Source organism: Mustela nigripes, chromosome X (genome assembly GCF_022355385.1).
Source record: "Mustela nigripes isolate SB6536 chromosome X, MUSNIG.SB6536, whole genome shotgun sequence".
Taxonomy (NCBI): Eukaryota; Metazoa; Chordata; class Mammalia; order Carnivora; family Mustelidae; genus Mustela; species Mustela nigripes.
This window is the reverse complement of record NC_081575.1, coordinates 114,081,011-114,096,420: the sequence shown is the minus strand read 5'-3', so window position 1 is coordinate 114,096,420 and position 15,410 is coordinate 114,081,011.

Genomic DNA, 15,410 nt, shown 5'->3' with positions numbered 1-15,410 from the left:
CTGTTGAACATTCTACAGTGCACACGACAGCCTTCGTGACACAGTTTTATTTGGCTCCAAATGTCTCTAGTGCTGTGGTGAAGGAACCCTCATCTGCCAAATGAGGCTCTGGTGTCCTACTGCCTGCATTCAAATTCTTTTTTTTTTTTTTTTTTTAAGATTTCATTTATTTATTAGACACACAGAGAGAGATCACAAGTAGGCAGAGAGGCAGGCAGAGAGGGAGGGGGAAGCAGGCTCCCTGCTGAGCAGAGAGCCTAATGCGGGGCTCGATCCCAGAACCCTGAGAACCATGACCTGAGCTGAAGGCAGAGGCTTAACCCACTGAGCCACCCAGGTGCCCCTGTATTCACATTCTTGTTCCTCCACTTCCTAGTTGTGAAACCCTTGGTACCTTATTATTCCTGCCCGAATCTGTCTGAAAACGTGTAAATATCATCAGTACTCACTTTGGAGCTGACGTGAGGTTTCAATGGGCTGATGCAGGTAGAGCATTAACACGGTGCCCACCCAGTAGCTAATTATTTCTGAAATATGTCTCTTTCTATGTTGGGGCATTCTTGCCTTCTTGTCAGGGCCCTTGAGATCATTTGCTTGACCCTACTCCGACAACCTCAGCATTAATATTTTGTACTTTGGTGGTAGGAAGGGAAAAGCGGTTGCAGTGTAGAGTGGCTTCAAACAGGAACCTGCTTTGGACTCCAAGTGGATATTCAGAGGCGACAAGCCCATAGAGAACTGTTACATTCCTTCTCCCCCTGACACGTTTCACATTCCTCTGCCACCTCACCACTAGCTTGACACTTGTGTTGGGGTGGAATGTCCGAATAAACAAGCTTGTATTGGGTAAAAAACAAACAACAACAACAAGAAAAAGAAACCAATGTCAAATGTATTGTTGCAAGTGCTGATTCTAAGAGAAGAGGGTTAATGGCAATGAACACAGTTCAGTAATAAATTTTATAGTTATTATTAAGAGGCAGATAGCTAGCTATAGGAGTCAAACTCAGCAAAGAGCACCACAAAGAGTGTAGTAAATAGACTGGAGAATCATTACTACAGAAGGAGTCAAAGTTATAGGTCATAATGAAACTGTGGGGGACAGTATAGGGAGGAGAGAGAAGGGGCTCAGGATATAACCCAAGAAGTATCTGCTCGACTAATATTTCTTGCGGACCTACTGTGTATCTACCAGTTGCCTTTCTTTTCTTTTTTTAAAAGATTTTTGTAAATGAGCTATTTCATCTTTATTTTTCCTTTTTAAAGGTTTTATTTATTTATTTGTCAGAGAGCACAAGCAGGAGAGAGGCAGGCAGAGGGGGAGGCAGGCTCCCCACTGAGCAGAGAGCCCAATGCAGGGCTTGATCCCAGGACCCTGGCATCATGACCTGAGCTGAAGGCAGATGCTTAACCAACTAAACCACTCAGGTGCCCATTTTTAAAAAGATTTCATTTATTTATTTGAGAGAGTGAGAGAGAATATGAGTGGGGGAAGCAGGAGAGGGAGAGGGAGGAGCAGACTTCCTACTGAGCAGGGAGAGCCAGATGTAGGCTCCGTCCCAGAACCCTGGAATCATGACCTGAGCTGAAGGCAGGCACTTAACCGACTGAGCCACCTAGGCACCCCTGTATGTTGTTCTTCAAAAATGTTATTTTGGGCGCCTGGTGGCTAAGTCATTAAGCGTGTGCCTTCGGCTCAGGTCATGATCCCAGGGTTGTGGGATCGAGTCCTGCATTGGGTTCCCTGCTCAGCGGGAGGCCTGCTTCTCCCTCTCCCACTCCCCCTCCTCATGTTCCCTCTCTCGCTGTCTCTCTCTCGATCAAATAAATAAATAAAAATCTTTAAAAAATATTTTAAAAAATAAAAATATTATTTGATATGCATTTTCCGGGACATCATCCGTCATAAACAACATTTAAATTAGCTTCAAAATATTCTTTCAAATGGCTATATTGTAATTTACTGGACCATTCTTCTATCTGGGGACACTTAAGTTGTTTCCAGGTTTTTACCATTACAGACAGATTTCCCCCGCATACCGATTTTCTAATGTTTGGATTATTCTCTTAAGCTACTTACAAGATCTATTTTTGAAGTGTTTCTTTATCCGTGAAGAATGTATAAAAGAATATGCAACTGGAAAATCTTGTGTGATGGAGAAAAGATTCTATCACGGATTAATATTTATCATAAAAAGTTTAAACTGGCATAAAGCTCCCATGAAAGAAAAGGATTCCAACCACGAATGAACATGAGTTGAGCCCACCTACTCTCTCTTTGAACAGAGATGGAAAGGTCTTCTCTGATTTCCACTTGAATAAGAACAGAACTCCCAGTGCTCACTATTTATTTATTATTGCCTAAAAGTAGATTTCTATTGCATAAAAAACAGGAAATAAAAGCAAAAAGAAGGCAGGAAAGTCCTCTTCCCTGGAAATAATCATCACCTCTTTCTCCAGGGCCCCTGGAGGAGCATCTTTGAATCCTCAGCAGTCTGGACCACCTCCAGTGGTTGGGCCTGAGGAAAACCACCTCCCGGCAGTTTCGACAAATGTTCTAGCCCCTGAGCTCTGAGACTGGGGGGCTTTCTTCAAGGATGTCCCCTCCTAGAGAAGTAACATTTGTTTCTCTTTTCTTTGGTCTTCTGGTTAGTTTATATGTATTTCAGAACAAACTTCAGACAAATAGGTAGAAGAAAGTTCTTCTACTTACTTCAGAAAATTGATTTAAAATTGGAGTGATGAGGGCACCTGGGTGACTCAGCAGGTTAAGCGTCTGCCTTTAGCTCAAGTCATGATCCCAGGGTCCCAGGATTGAATCCCACGTCAGGCTCCCTGCTGAGCGGGGAGTCTGCTTCTCCCTCTGCCCCTCCCCTTACTTATGCTTCCATGTGCACCCTCTCTCTCTCTCTGAAATAAATAAATGAAATCTCAAAAAAATAAATAAAATTGGAACGACGGGGTCCCCAGCTGGCTCAGTTCCGTAGAGCATGTGACTCTTGATCTTGGGATTGTGGGTTTGAGCACCATGTTGGCTGTAGAGATGACTTAAAAATAAAATCTTAAAAAGATAAAACTGGATTGGCACTAATTCCCAATGCATTAATTAGACAGCTTGCGAGGTCCATCTTCTGCTAATTTAAATAATTTCCCTAAGTTCTATTTTGTCACTTTTGTATGCAAAAATGTGCCACCTAACTAATTTGACTGTCACAGAAGGGACTTCTTTGGACTCTAAAAAAAACAAATCTTTTAAAAAAAAATGTTTGAATGTCAAATTTGGAATACAGGAATACTGACGCACATTTATTATTCACATTCAAACACGTATTGAGCACCTACTGTGCGGAAGGCAAGATGCTGTGTCCATGGTCTCAATTATAAAATCGGGGTGCTAGGGAGAAAGACTCATCTCGAGACAGAAAAGCTGTATTATGAATGGAAAAGGGCCTGTTGCATGGGGATTCTCTGAGGATTTCCTAGATGCCAGCTTTATTTCGGTTTCCCTTCTTAGAAAGCAGAGGTAAAACCCAAACAGGATGGAGACAGCAAAGGGCCTGGGAGGGTGTGACCAACCGAGGAGCAGGTGTGGAGCTGTCTGCCTTTGCAGTGCTGGGAGAGTGTGAAGCCTGTCGTGGGCCCAGGAAGCGCAGGAGAGAAGCAGATTTATCTCACTGTGCACTTCTGCCCCGGTCCCTACCTGGGGGGCACATGCCCCCAGGGAAATGTGTGCAAAGCTGTCTTCCCTTGAAATCTCTTATGCTTCTTTAGAAGAATATGGACAGCTTGACCCCAAGCCTCAAGATTATGACTCGGTAGGTGAGGAGCCTGGCAATCTCTGTTTTTGCAAAACTTCCTGGGGCAATGCTCAGGAATGGCCAGTTTTGGGAACATGTACAACACACCCAACCCACATATGCCAGTGTTGCCTTATGACCAGGATGCACATCGGAATCATCCAGGGACAATTATAAGAGCGGATGCCCAGGCCCCATCCCTAGAGATTCTGATGTCATTGGTCTCTGGTGGGCCTGAGCGCTGGGATTTTTCCAAGTTCCCAGCTGACTGCGATGGGCAGCCAACTTGGGAACCACTGGCTTAAAGGCATTCAATTCCGATGAACCATCCCTCTTACTGTCAAAGCTCGAAGTGAAGAAATGGTGGCCGTTTGAACTGATTCAGAGAATTCAAGAGAACTAAGAGATCAGAAGAAAGGGTTCAGAGCAGACTGTTACAGAGGGAGCAGACAGGCACGTCCATATCAATGCGGCACCGTCCAGAGCATCTCCGCTCAGAGACAGTTGTCTCTTAACCTTCAGTGGGGGAGGGGGAGCAGGGAACACAAGTGCTCCTTAAAAGACCCGCTGCTTCTGTGATGTTCATAAAGTGGCCAGTGCCTTCGTTATGAAATGAGGCCTTTGTTTCCAGGGGACAAGCAGTCTCTACACTTCTCCAGGGCCAGTAGAAACGTTGAAACCGGCTGGTGATTTCCTCACCCAGAGACAGGACATCAGTCCTGAGAAAGAGGTAGCCTGTGCACAGGTCACAGAGAAACGAGGCTGATTGTTTCCATAGATTCCGTACTTGTAATGGCGCATTGCACTGGGTTTCTTTTCATTTACAGATGGCACAGCAGATGGCAGTCCGAGACAAAAAGAAGGAGATGGGTCTGTGACCATCTCCAACCCGGGGTGCCTAGGCAAGAGAGCAGATTCTGGGAGCTGCACAGCATCTGCCAAGCACTGTCTGATAGAATTTTCTGGGAGGATGGAACTGTTCTATATATGCACTGTCCAGCAGCATAGCCACCAGCCTCATGAGCTCTTGCCTATTCAGTATGGGCTGCCTTTGGCTGAAATATGTTATTTGCACCTTAAAAAAAATCTTAGTTGTGTCACCTTGGCCCTTGTTGCTAAGTGAGTGCTTATCGATCATTCTTGTACATAGGTATCAAGCCTCTTCCTGAGAGCTTTAGAAGTGTTAACAAAACACAATTCCTGCCTCGCCTGCAATTCTACGACCTGACCTCTGGGTGGTGGTGTGTTCGGTCCAAGCCTCTTAGGGGCCCTTGTGGGCAACCGGAAGCGTGCTGATTGAAGTAAAGATCAACATGCCTTTTGTCCCTCAAAACAGGTTTCCTGTAAGACAGCTGAGTGTAAGTAGCATGGCGTAAGAGATCACATTTGTCACTTGAATTTTCAGCCAGCGTTTTCATCCAGGAGGTGGAGAACTGTGGGGATCCTTGCAGATTTTGGCAGGGAGCGTTTCATGATTTAAGGCCTGGGGAATCTCGTGTTTTCCAGTATGCTTAGATTTTTAATACTGGGGCTCAGGTGTCCTGAGTAAAGACAATTGCAGCTCCACTTGTGAAAACCCAATAGCAGAATGCTAATCCAGGAAAAGCTGTGTTCCACATTTTGCTATCTCAAGAGAAACCTCATTTTGTACTCATTTCATTTCTGCTGTTCACTCTCCATGCTGAATAATAAACACAGGCATAAACTAGAAAAAGATATTTTCTTTTCCAGGAGATGGAATTGCCTAGAAAACTCTGGAATTAAAAAAAAAAAAAAAACACCCTAAATATAAATCTTGTCAGACCTGATAGCTAAGGCTTGAAATTTTTATCTACTCTCAGTGGTGAGAGCTACCAAAGACTGTATTAAAAAAAACAAAACAAAACATCCCAGGGGCACCTGGGTGGCTCAGTGGGTTAAGCCTCTGCCTTCGGCTGAGGTCATGATCTCAGGGTCCTGGGATCGAGTCCCGCATTGGGCTCTCTGCTCAGCAGGGAGCCTGCTTCCTCCTCTCTCTCTGCCTACTTGTGATCTCTCTGTCAAATAAATAAATAAAATCTTAAAAAAAATTTTAAAAAGTATCCCAGTTTGTCTCTGAAGAGATAGGGTGTTTATCAGTCAGTATTATATATGAAAACTTCCCCACAGACTTAACACAACCTGTCAAGCTCCCTTGTTTTACTGTGTTTGTAAATCAGAGCGTGTTTGAAATACAAAGTAATGGTGAGCTCTGATGTGTGGTAAAGGGTTTCCATTAGTGTCAACTTTTTTTCCCCAACACCTTTACCTAGAGCTCCCGTGAGGAAAATACTCGTGTGCTAAGGGAGCACATGCTAAGAAATGGTCGATATTAGAAAGGGGTATTGAATATTTATCATTATTATTTTTTTTGAGGGGCAAGTTCTTTTTAGGACCTGAGTCACAGTTTTTGAATATCCCTAAGGTTGGTAGATCAGGTGAGGTACAGCCAGAAGAGAAGCCACGCAAGTTATTTGAGCTCTCAGTGGAATAGTCTGCGAAGTTCTGAATTTTCACAAAAGGTGCCGCGAAGCACCATCACTGTAATCTGACATGAAAACTAAAATGATGTATTTTAGCAGTTTCCACAATTCAGACGCAAATAGAGTGAGGTTTATTTTAAAAAATTGTGCTTGGGTTCTGAAAAATTATATTGTAGAAGAAAATGCTAATTATGAAGGAAAATATTCAAGCTAAATCGTTAGGTGGACAAAGCGAGTTGCCAAAGAGTAAGGGCAGAGGATTTCCAGGTTTAGCGATGGCAGAACAGCTTGGATTAGACTAAATCCCCTACATATATAAATTGTAAACCTCTGACAAAATATTAGCCAAGCAACTATTTGAAGGCACTAGAAAAAGACAAGAAGGCTGCAGAAACAGGATTTGACTGCTGAAAGGAGGGAATGGCACTGGGTAAGATCCAAGTTTCCGCCGCTCTTCCTTGGAAGGCATTCTATAGTCTACACTAAAACTCAGACAGAAAGCTGATGTCATATTGGCCAGAGGTGTCAGAAGATTGAATTGGGGATGCAGGAGTGGCTGGAATTTGGGTGGTGAAACATCTAGAAACATCACAAAGATGGCTGCATACAGTCTCCCATCGAATCCTATCTATGCATCTCATATATGCATACGAATCTGGGCGTAATCTCCCCTTACATCTTAGGTTGATCCCGGCATTGAACTTGTACCAAGGAGCATCCAAGGATACAGTGGAAGGCAACAGCTAAAAGGCTGAAAATGTGTGGGCAGAGATTTAAGCTCCCGCCATCACAGGGGAGACAGAGTTTGGAGTTTGAGTCCTACCTAGTTATAGAGGTTTGGCAAGTACTTTCGGATTTCCACCAAAATTCCAGAATTCTAGGCCATGCCTAGGGAGCTAACTTTATCACAGGACTAAGAGATCAATTCTAAGACTAAGAACAAATCAAAATGGATCCTTCCCCCAACCCTCCTCGTCCCGACAAAGTGTAAAACCAAGCCTCCACAAACTTAAGGTTATCTGTCTGTAATTTAATAACCCAGTAAAACAAAAACCAACAAAGTTTTATAGGGAACAACTGAGTTCAGATTCTTTAAAACACATTTTCACAGTGTCTAATATACAATAAAAATGGCAAGGTATACAAAACACAGAAACTTGTGACCTAAGAGCACTGGAAATGAGAAATATTTGCACACATGCAAAAGACTCTTTCTGTAAGGCACCTGGGTGGCTAAGTCTGTAAAAACCATCTGCCTTCGGCTCAGGTCACGATCCTGGGGTCCTGGGATCGAGTCTCACATCGGGCTCCTTGCTTAGTGGGAGTCTGCTTCTCTCTCTCCCTCTGCACCCTCCACGTTCTCTCTCTGTTTCTCAAATAAATAAATAAATAAAATCTTAAAAAGACTCTTCTTGTGTTTAATCTACATTTCCTTAAAATTCAATAGACTCTTTAAAGCAAAAACAATATTTTATTTTGGCATTAATAATGTGTAACAATGATAAGGGAGAGGGTAATAGAGTTATACTGTTACAAGGTTCTTACATGTTATCTGAAGTCGTATAATGTGAAGTCTACATAGGTTCTTTTTTAAAGATTTTACTTATTTGTTTATTTTAGAGATAGAGACAGTAGTGGTAGGGGGAGGAGCAGGGCTCGATCTCACAACCCATCAGATCATGACCTGAGCCAAAACCAAGAATCAGACACTTAACCAATGGAGCCACCCAGATGTCCCAAGTCTACATAATTTTTGATAAGTTTAGGATACACAGTGTGATGTTTAGTCTAACTACTAAAAGCAATACAAAAAGGTATAGATAAAAAGTCAATACAGGAATTAAAATGATGTAGCAGAACAATATTTGACTACATAGAAAGCAAGGGAATAGGAACAGAGTGACAATGACAGATAATGGGACAAATGAAAACAAACGGTATTTAAAAATTTACCTAGAAGAATCAAGAAATAGATAAAGACCAAGAAAACTTAAAAGAAGTGTTCTACCTGATATCAAAATGATAAAACTATCGTGCTTCAAATATCGTAATACTAGTGTAGCAAAAGATAGATCAGTAGAAATGGGCCCATGAGCATAGAAAGATTTGGTATTTAATAAAAACGGTATTTCAACTTGGTGGTGGCGGTGGGGACCCTACAGCTAACATACTCATGGGTGAAAGGCTTACCACTTCCCCCCAAGATTGGCAAGAAAGCAAGGTTATCTGCTCTCACAGCTTCTACTCTATGCTGTATTGTCTTTATCCGTAGGTGACATGATTATGTCAAGCTAGTTCAATCGGGGAAAGGGCAACCTTTCTAGCAAACGTTCCTGAGACAACGGGATATCCATATGGAAAAAAATGAAACTTAGCCCAAAACTTAGCCTCAGGTGAGTCAACCCTCTTCAGATGAGGGCCACCAGCCACCTGGCACTCGTGGCAGCTTCAGACCTTCAAGGAAATCTGATGGGTGCCTCAGAGCCTCTCCTACCATCCAACTTCCATGCCAGGTGGGTGCCCCTTGCATCTCATAGTAAGTTTTGGGAATAGATTCTCTACAAGTCTGCTTTTTCTCTTTTCCTTCATTGTCTGCAGCTCTTACTGAGGTCCCACCTGTTACTCTTGCCAGCTCTCTCCTCTAGCGCCCATCTTACATTTTACTCAGCCTCAGCTATCCACAGGGGACAGAGAAAACACACCGTGGTAGAGCCGTGGGCTGGAATCCCACGTGCATATGGTGGAAAGCGGGAAGCAATACAAATGAGTTAACTGTTTCTACATGTAGCAATGTGAATGAATCTCAAGAACGTTTTGTTGTCTGAGTCCATTTTTATGAAGTTCAAGAACAGGCAATACTAATCGACACCAACAGAAGTCAGAAGAGTGTGTGCCTATGGAGGGTGGGGGTTGATGGAATCCCTCGGCGGGAGATGGAGGTATTGAACCTCTTTATTCAGGTGTGTTTTTCCCCAATGAACACATATTTTTTGAATAACTAGGATTTATTTTTAAGAAATAAATTGATTTATTCTTTGAGCTGGTGAGTTATTTTTCTTCTTTTTTCTAATTTGGCTATTACAAATTGATGTCTGCACAAGGTCACATTTTTCCCTGGATGTACTTAATGCCGTAACATTTGTATTAGCATGTTGTTTACAGAGGATTTCAAAATTCTAGCAAATCATAGATTTTGTATGGTTGGAAAGTAACCTGAAGAACCAGCTGGTCCAAAAGATTAATGTCCATAGCACTCAGGAGAGGTGGCGATTTAGGTTTTGTGTGTATGTATGCCTGCATTTTGTTCCTGGTGTATCTCTAGGTACAGAGATACTTCCTTAAGCCTCTTTCAGTGTTTTCTTATCTTGCTGGATAATTGCTTAGAAGATCCTTTTGAGGCAGGTAAAGCCAGAGAGAATACTGTTATATTGTAGACCAGTGAGATGATTGATTTCTAGAATGTTCTTCCTACTGCTCCATCATTGATATTTCTATAGTTTGACTTTTCTATTATCTATCATGAAATTAAAGAGCTGTTTATGTGTGAAACTCATTTTTCTTTCAGGACAACTTCCTTTTATCATCTAAGAAATTTTTAGCACGAAAGCTCCGTAACGGCGCTTCGTCTTTAGTTCAGAGTAAAGTCATTATATGCATCCATGCCTTCTTCTATCTAGTTGACTGCTCTCGACATACGAAGAGAGGAAATACTTTGTCAAGAAACTTGTATAAATATCTTAAATCTGTATGAGGACCAGGTGTTTACAAACAGAGAGTCCTTTCTTCTCTCACCTCCGAATCCCTCTTCTCTCACCTAATCTATCCCACAAGCCTACCATATGCTAGCCTCTGAGAGGTAATTCCAAAGGAAAGTTGGAGATGTTCAGGAATACCAACTGGGACTCAGAATTTCTTATTATGTCAAATCAGAAGAGAATGAAAATATAGGTGGGAATCCTTCAGTGTGGACATCATAGGACCAAATGGTTTCTCTTCCCAAGCAGGACATTTCTGAGGGGGGAACAGGGCATTATCACTAACTTAGCTAGCACAACAGCCATAAATGGGACTGTCCCAGGCAATCTAGACTAGAACAAGTTCATCCAAGCTGCTTTTAGCTGACCTGTGAGGGATGGCTGTAACTGCGTGTGTATTTGTACACGGAGCGGAACGAGGGAATAGTGTCTCAAGACAGAGAGATGCCTGGCAAGGCAGGTTTTGTCTTTATGAGTTTAGGTAAAGAAGAAAAGTAATCTATTCCTGTTGAAGTCCACAGCTGTCATTAATAATGTTACAAATACAGATTTCATTACATTTTTGTGGTTTATGATGTTCTGAATGTTGGTGGGAGTACGGTGTGGTGGGAAGTTATTTTATTTTGGGGGTGGTCTGTCTTCCTACTGATTTTTTTGTGTGTGTGCATTGTGTGTCTGTTTATGAGGGACAATCTGTTCACCTGTTCCTAAGAAAACTTCCCTTTGATTCAGGTTTTGGCCTGCTCAGCCCTTCCATTACTGTTTTGCTTTACACTAATCAAAATTATAGCTATTGACCTACTCTGAAGCCATTATGAGTATTTTTGCCCACAGAGTGCCCCTTGCTTTTGCCTGTAATTGGTAGAGTGGCTGCAGGATGATTTTTACATTTAATCGGTTGTTCTTAGCTTTCTTTTGAGTAGTTTTTTTGTGTGCCAAACAGTTACTGCGTAGTCAGATGAGAATAGCGTCCATCAGCTGAAAAGCACAGTCACATTTCTGGGTCTGCGCTGAGAAGGAGGAAGTTTGTTAAGGAAAAACGTGTAGACCCTGCAGTGGACTCTCCATGTTCCGTCATGTCTGGGAACAAACAATACAAACATGATAACTTTCACTTAATTCAATCACTTGTTACTTTGATTCTATTTAATTTGATCAAAAACCCATGAAAGCAAATCATTTGTAATAAGGGCAACACAACTCCTCCTCTTTTATTTTGATAGATGTTAATTACTGCAGGCAGGAGCTATGGAGTCATTCAATTACTGGCTGTAATAATGTTGTCATTTAATTAATAATGCATGCCTCATATCTGAGTGAGAGAGAAGAGCGTGAAGCTTTTGGAGAATGACTGCAACAACAGAAAAAATGTAATTCAGATACACACGATGAAAAGTCCAAGAACTATTTTTTTTAAAGGTCTATTTATTTATTTATCTGACAGAGAGAGAGAGCACAGCAGGGGGAGTAGCAGAGGGAGAAGCAGGATCCCTGCTGAGCAGGGGGCTCGATTCCAGAACCCCAGATCATGACTTGAGCCAAAGGCATACGCTTAATCAACTGAGCCACTGAGGGGCCCCATTTAAGAACTATTGCTGGGGGGCACCTGGGTGGCTCAGTGCGTTAAGCCTCTGCCTTCCGCTCAGGTCATGATCTCGGGGTCCTGGGATCGAGCCCCACATCGGGGCTCTCTGCTCAGCAGGGAGCCTGCTTCCTCCTCTCTCTCTGCCTGCCTCTCTGCCTACTTGTGATCTCTCTCTCTCTGTCAAATAAATAAACAAATTTTTACTTTTTTAAAAGAACTATTGCTGGGAGTAAAGGCCTGCTATAGCCTATAGGGAATGGAAACAATAGACCATGTCCAAATGCTTGGTGAATAAACTCTTTGTCTGTGAAAGAAGGTAGGAGACATTTTGCAACAATTGTTAATAGCGAGGTTACCAACCATTAAAAATGGAGATGTAGTAACAAATAATAATAATAGAACTGATGACAGCAAAGGCATATACTGCTCATTCTAAGTCTGGCGATGACTTAACACAAGGAGCATTTAAACATAAGTAGTCTATTTGGGAGGTCGGGGAAACTCTAGTAATGAGTGTGGAAGTGAGACAGGAATGGAAAGGCAGGCCATAAGGGATTAACAAGTATGTACCACTATTGGCAACTGGTGAAATTTTGGGAGCCAATGTGAAACTGTATCTGATTTATCTCAACTAAAGGGCAAAGGAAGAGGGGTAATTTTTTTTTTAAAAAGCTTTTATTTCTTTATTTATTGGAGAGAGAGAGCAGGTGAGTGGATAGAGGGGCAGAGGGAGAGGAACAAGCAGACTCTGCAATGAACATGGAGCCTGTCTCAGGGCTTGATCTCATGACCCCAAAATCAGTGACTTGAGCTGAAAGCAAGACTTGGCTACTTAACTGACTCAGCCACTCAGGTGCCCCCAAACTGGGGTATTTTTATATGCCAGCTCCCATCGGTCATTTGTTGAATGCCTCCCAGGTAGGACTTCTAGCCTTACAATAGGTGGTCAAGGCAACTACAATGCCAGAGAGAGCCTTGAGGCCAGGCCAGGAGATGTGTGGGGGGTGACCGTAGGAAGTTGGGCTGCAGGCACTGAAGTGGTAAAGGCTAGAGACCCTAACAGCATTTATTACAGTCCTTCATGATGTCTACAGTTTTAAAGGCAGGGTATGAAACAAGGTGTATAGGATGACTTCATTTTTGCAATCCCACTCCGCACATGTGAACACACACAAATATGTCAACCCTACCACTGGCTTGCTGTGGTTCTCTTCCCTCCAACCCTCTGGGCTCTGGATCCCATCCTCTTATCGTTTTGAGCACTTCACACCTTTAGCCAGTCTGGTTGCTTCCCCCCCCCCCAACTTCCCTGTTGAAGACCTTTGTCTATTGTAATATTTGCATCTGCTACGCATATACTCTACTAGTGCTCATGAGATGTCTGTCCTGACCAGAGACTGAAAACACACAGCTCAGCCTGGATTTCAACAGTTTACCTAACATATGCCTAAGTGTGGTTTTCTTTGTATTTATTTTGCTTTGGTTTCATTGAGCTTCTGGAATCTGTGGGTTAGTATCTCTGGCTGCTTTCCTCAGTATTGGAGACATTCTTCGCCATTTTTGCTTTGCCTTGAACATCGGTTCTGTATCATTCTTTTTATCTCCTTTCTTTCTAGGAGTCCTTTTATGCTTGAATTAGGCCTATTCTCCATGTCTTATATGGCCACTATGCTCTTTTTTAATATTTTCTATTATCTTTACACTCTCTGCGTCCATTTGCATGCATCTACGCATTCGTCTTTCTCTGTTCAATTGTCTCTAATATTAAATCCATTTATTGAATTCCTTTTTTAAAAAAAAGATTTTATTTTTAAGAGATCTCTCTCTCTGTCAAGTAAATAAACAAAAAGAAAAATTTTTTTTTTTAAAAAAAGAACTATCGCGGGGAGTAAAGGCCTACAGGGAGTAAATAGCCTACAGGGAATGGAAACAATAGACCATGTCCAAAGAGATCTCTATACCCAGTGTGGGGTTCAAACTTACAAACTTACAACTCAAAGCATGCTCCCCAAAATGAACCAGCCAGGTGCCCCACATGCCCCACAATTTATTGATTCTTAAATGCAGATATTTTCTTTTTCAGAGGGAGTTCTAGAACTTGTTTGCTTTTCATTATGGATTCGAGGTATCTGCTGAAAATTTTCATCTTTTCCTATATTAATCATTTTAAGAGTCTGTCAGTGTTAACTATTTTATCATTTTAATATCATGAATCACTTGCCATTCCACTTAGGTGGCTTCTTTTATTTCTCTTGGTTTTTGGTCAGTTATTCCTGCTTTTAATTTTTAGCATGACCTATACTTTTTTAGTGGACTCTAGATATTGTGGGCAAAAATTGTAGAAGTTCTGAATGATATTATCCCCATCCAAGGAGTGTTAGGTTTTCTTCTGGCAGTCAAATAAAGTGCCAGTGGCTCACCTTGGTCCTCTTGAGCCTTGGCTTTTAGGTTTTGTGAGGGATGATCTATGTCTTGGCACATGACACAGGAGTGTTGACCAAGCCTTCAGTGTTTATCAAGACCCTTCTACCTTGGCAGAGTTGGAGCTACCATGGACTTCTTAGCACCATGTGGCTGCTGTGACCTCTTCCTGGTTTATTAGCCCTGGGGACTTACCCTGTGCATAGACAGCTTAGAAGGCAGCTGATTTCTTGAGGGGAAATTTTATGCAGATTTTGGGGCTCAAAGTCTCTCTGGGACTTTGTCCTTCAAGTTCCAGCCATTTTGGCAGCTCCAAACTGTGCCTTCCATCTGTGCCTTCCAACCGTGCAGTAACATGATGCTTCCTGCTTGCGCCATGAGTGTGAACAACTCTGAGAGAAAATCTAGGGTGTAGGTGGAGCTTACTTCTTGTATGCTTGGAAGGTTCTCTGAAAGTTTCCAGCCCTGCTTGGTTTGCCCGCACTGATGTTCCATGGTGTCTTCGAGTGGTTGCTTTCTTTATCTTGTTCAGCATTTATAATTCTTTTCAGGACAAGTATTAGTCTAACATTAACTGGTCATCCTTTGGGCGATGCTGAAATGTCATTTCCTCAGAGAGGTGTTCTCAAGCTACCCATACCCAAGTGTCCTCTCTCTATCTCTTTATCTCTTCTTTATTTATTTCTTAGTTTTTTTTTTAATTAAAACAATTTTTTAAGTAAACTCTATGCCCAACGTGGGGCTTGAACTCACAATCCTGAGATCAAGAGTCACACGCTCCACTTACTGGGCCAGCCAGGAGTCCCTGTTTCTTAGTTTTTAATCACAATATGTACTCTTATTTATTTATTTATTTATTTATTTATTTATTTATTTTTGTGGTTGTTAACCCCTTGAATGAATGTGCTGGAAAAATTCTATCCATTTACTCATGGGCTATCTCTTAAGTTAGTGGGTTGTGGAGAATGGAGGGCAGCAAAGAACTCCCTACTTTGCCAGGGGTAAGCTTGGTGGGAAGGGTTGCTAGGACCTCCAGGGAGTGAGCTGTAAGGTGCTGGTGTGGGTGTCTATGAGCTGATAAACCAGGTCCTGAGGCTGTTTCCTAATATGAAGATACAATTCATCTGTATTCTTCCTAGGGACATGGAGGTAGACATCATCATCCCCACTGCCCAAGGGGCACACAGAGAAACAAGATTTGAATCCAACCCAAAGCTGTTTGACTTCAGAGCCAATGCTCTTTCCCCCACATCTTCAGATCACACATTTTAGTGTGTATGTGTTTCTGATTCTAGGTCTAAGCTATCTATTTTTGGTGATTTGGATATTAGTTGCCCAGTGGACATCATCG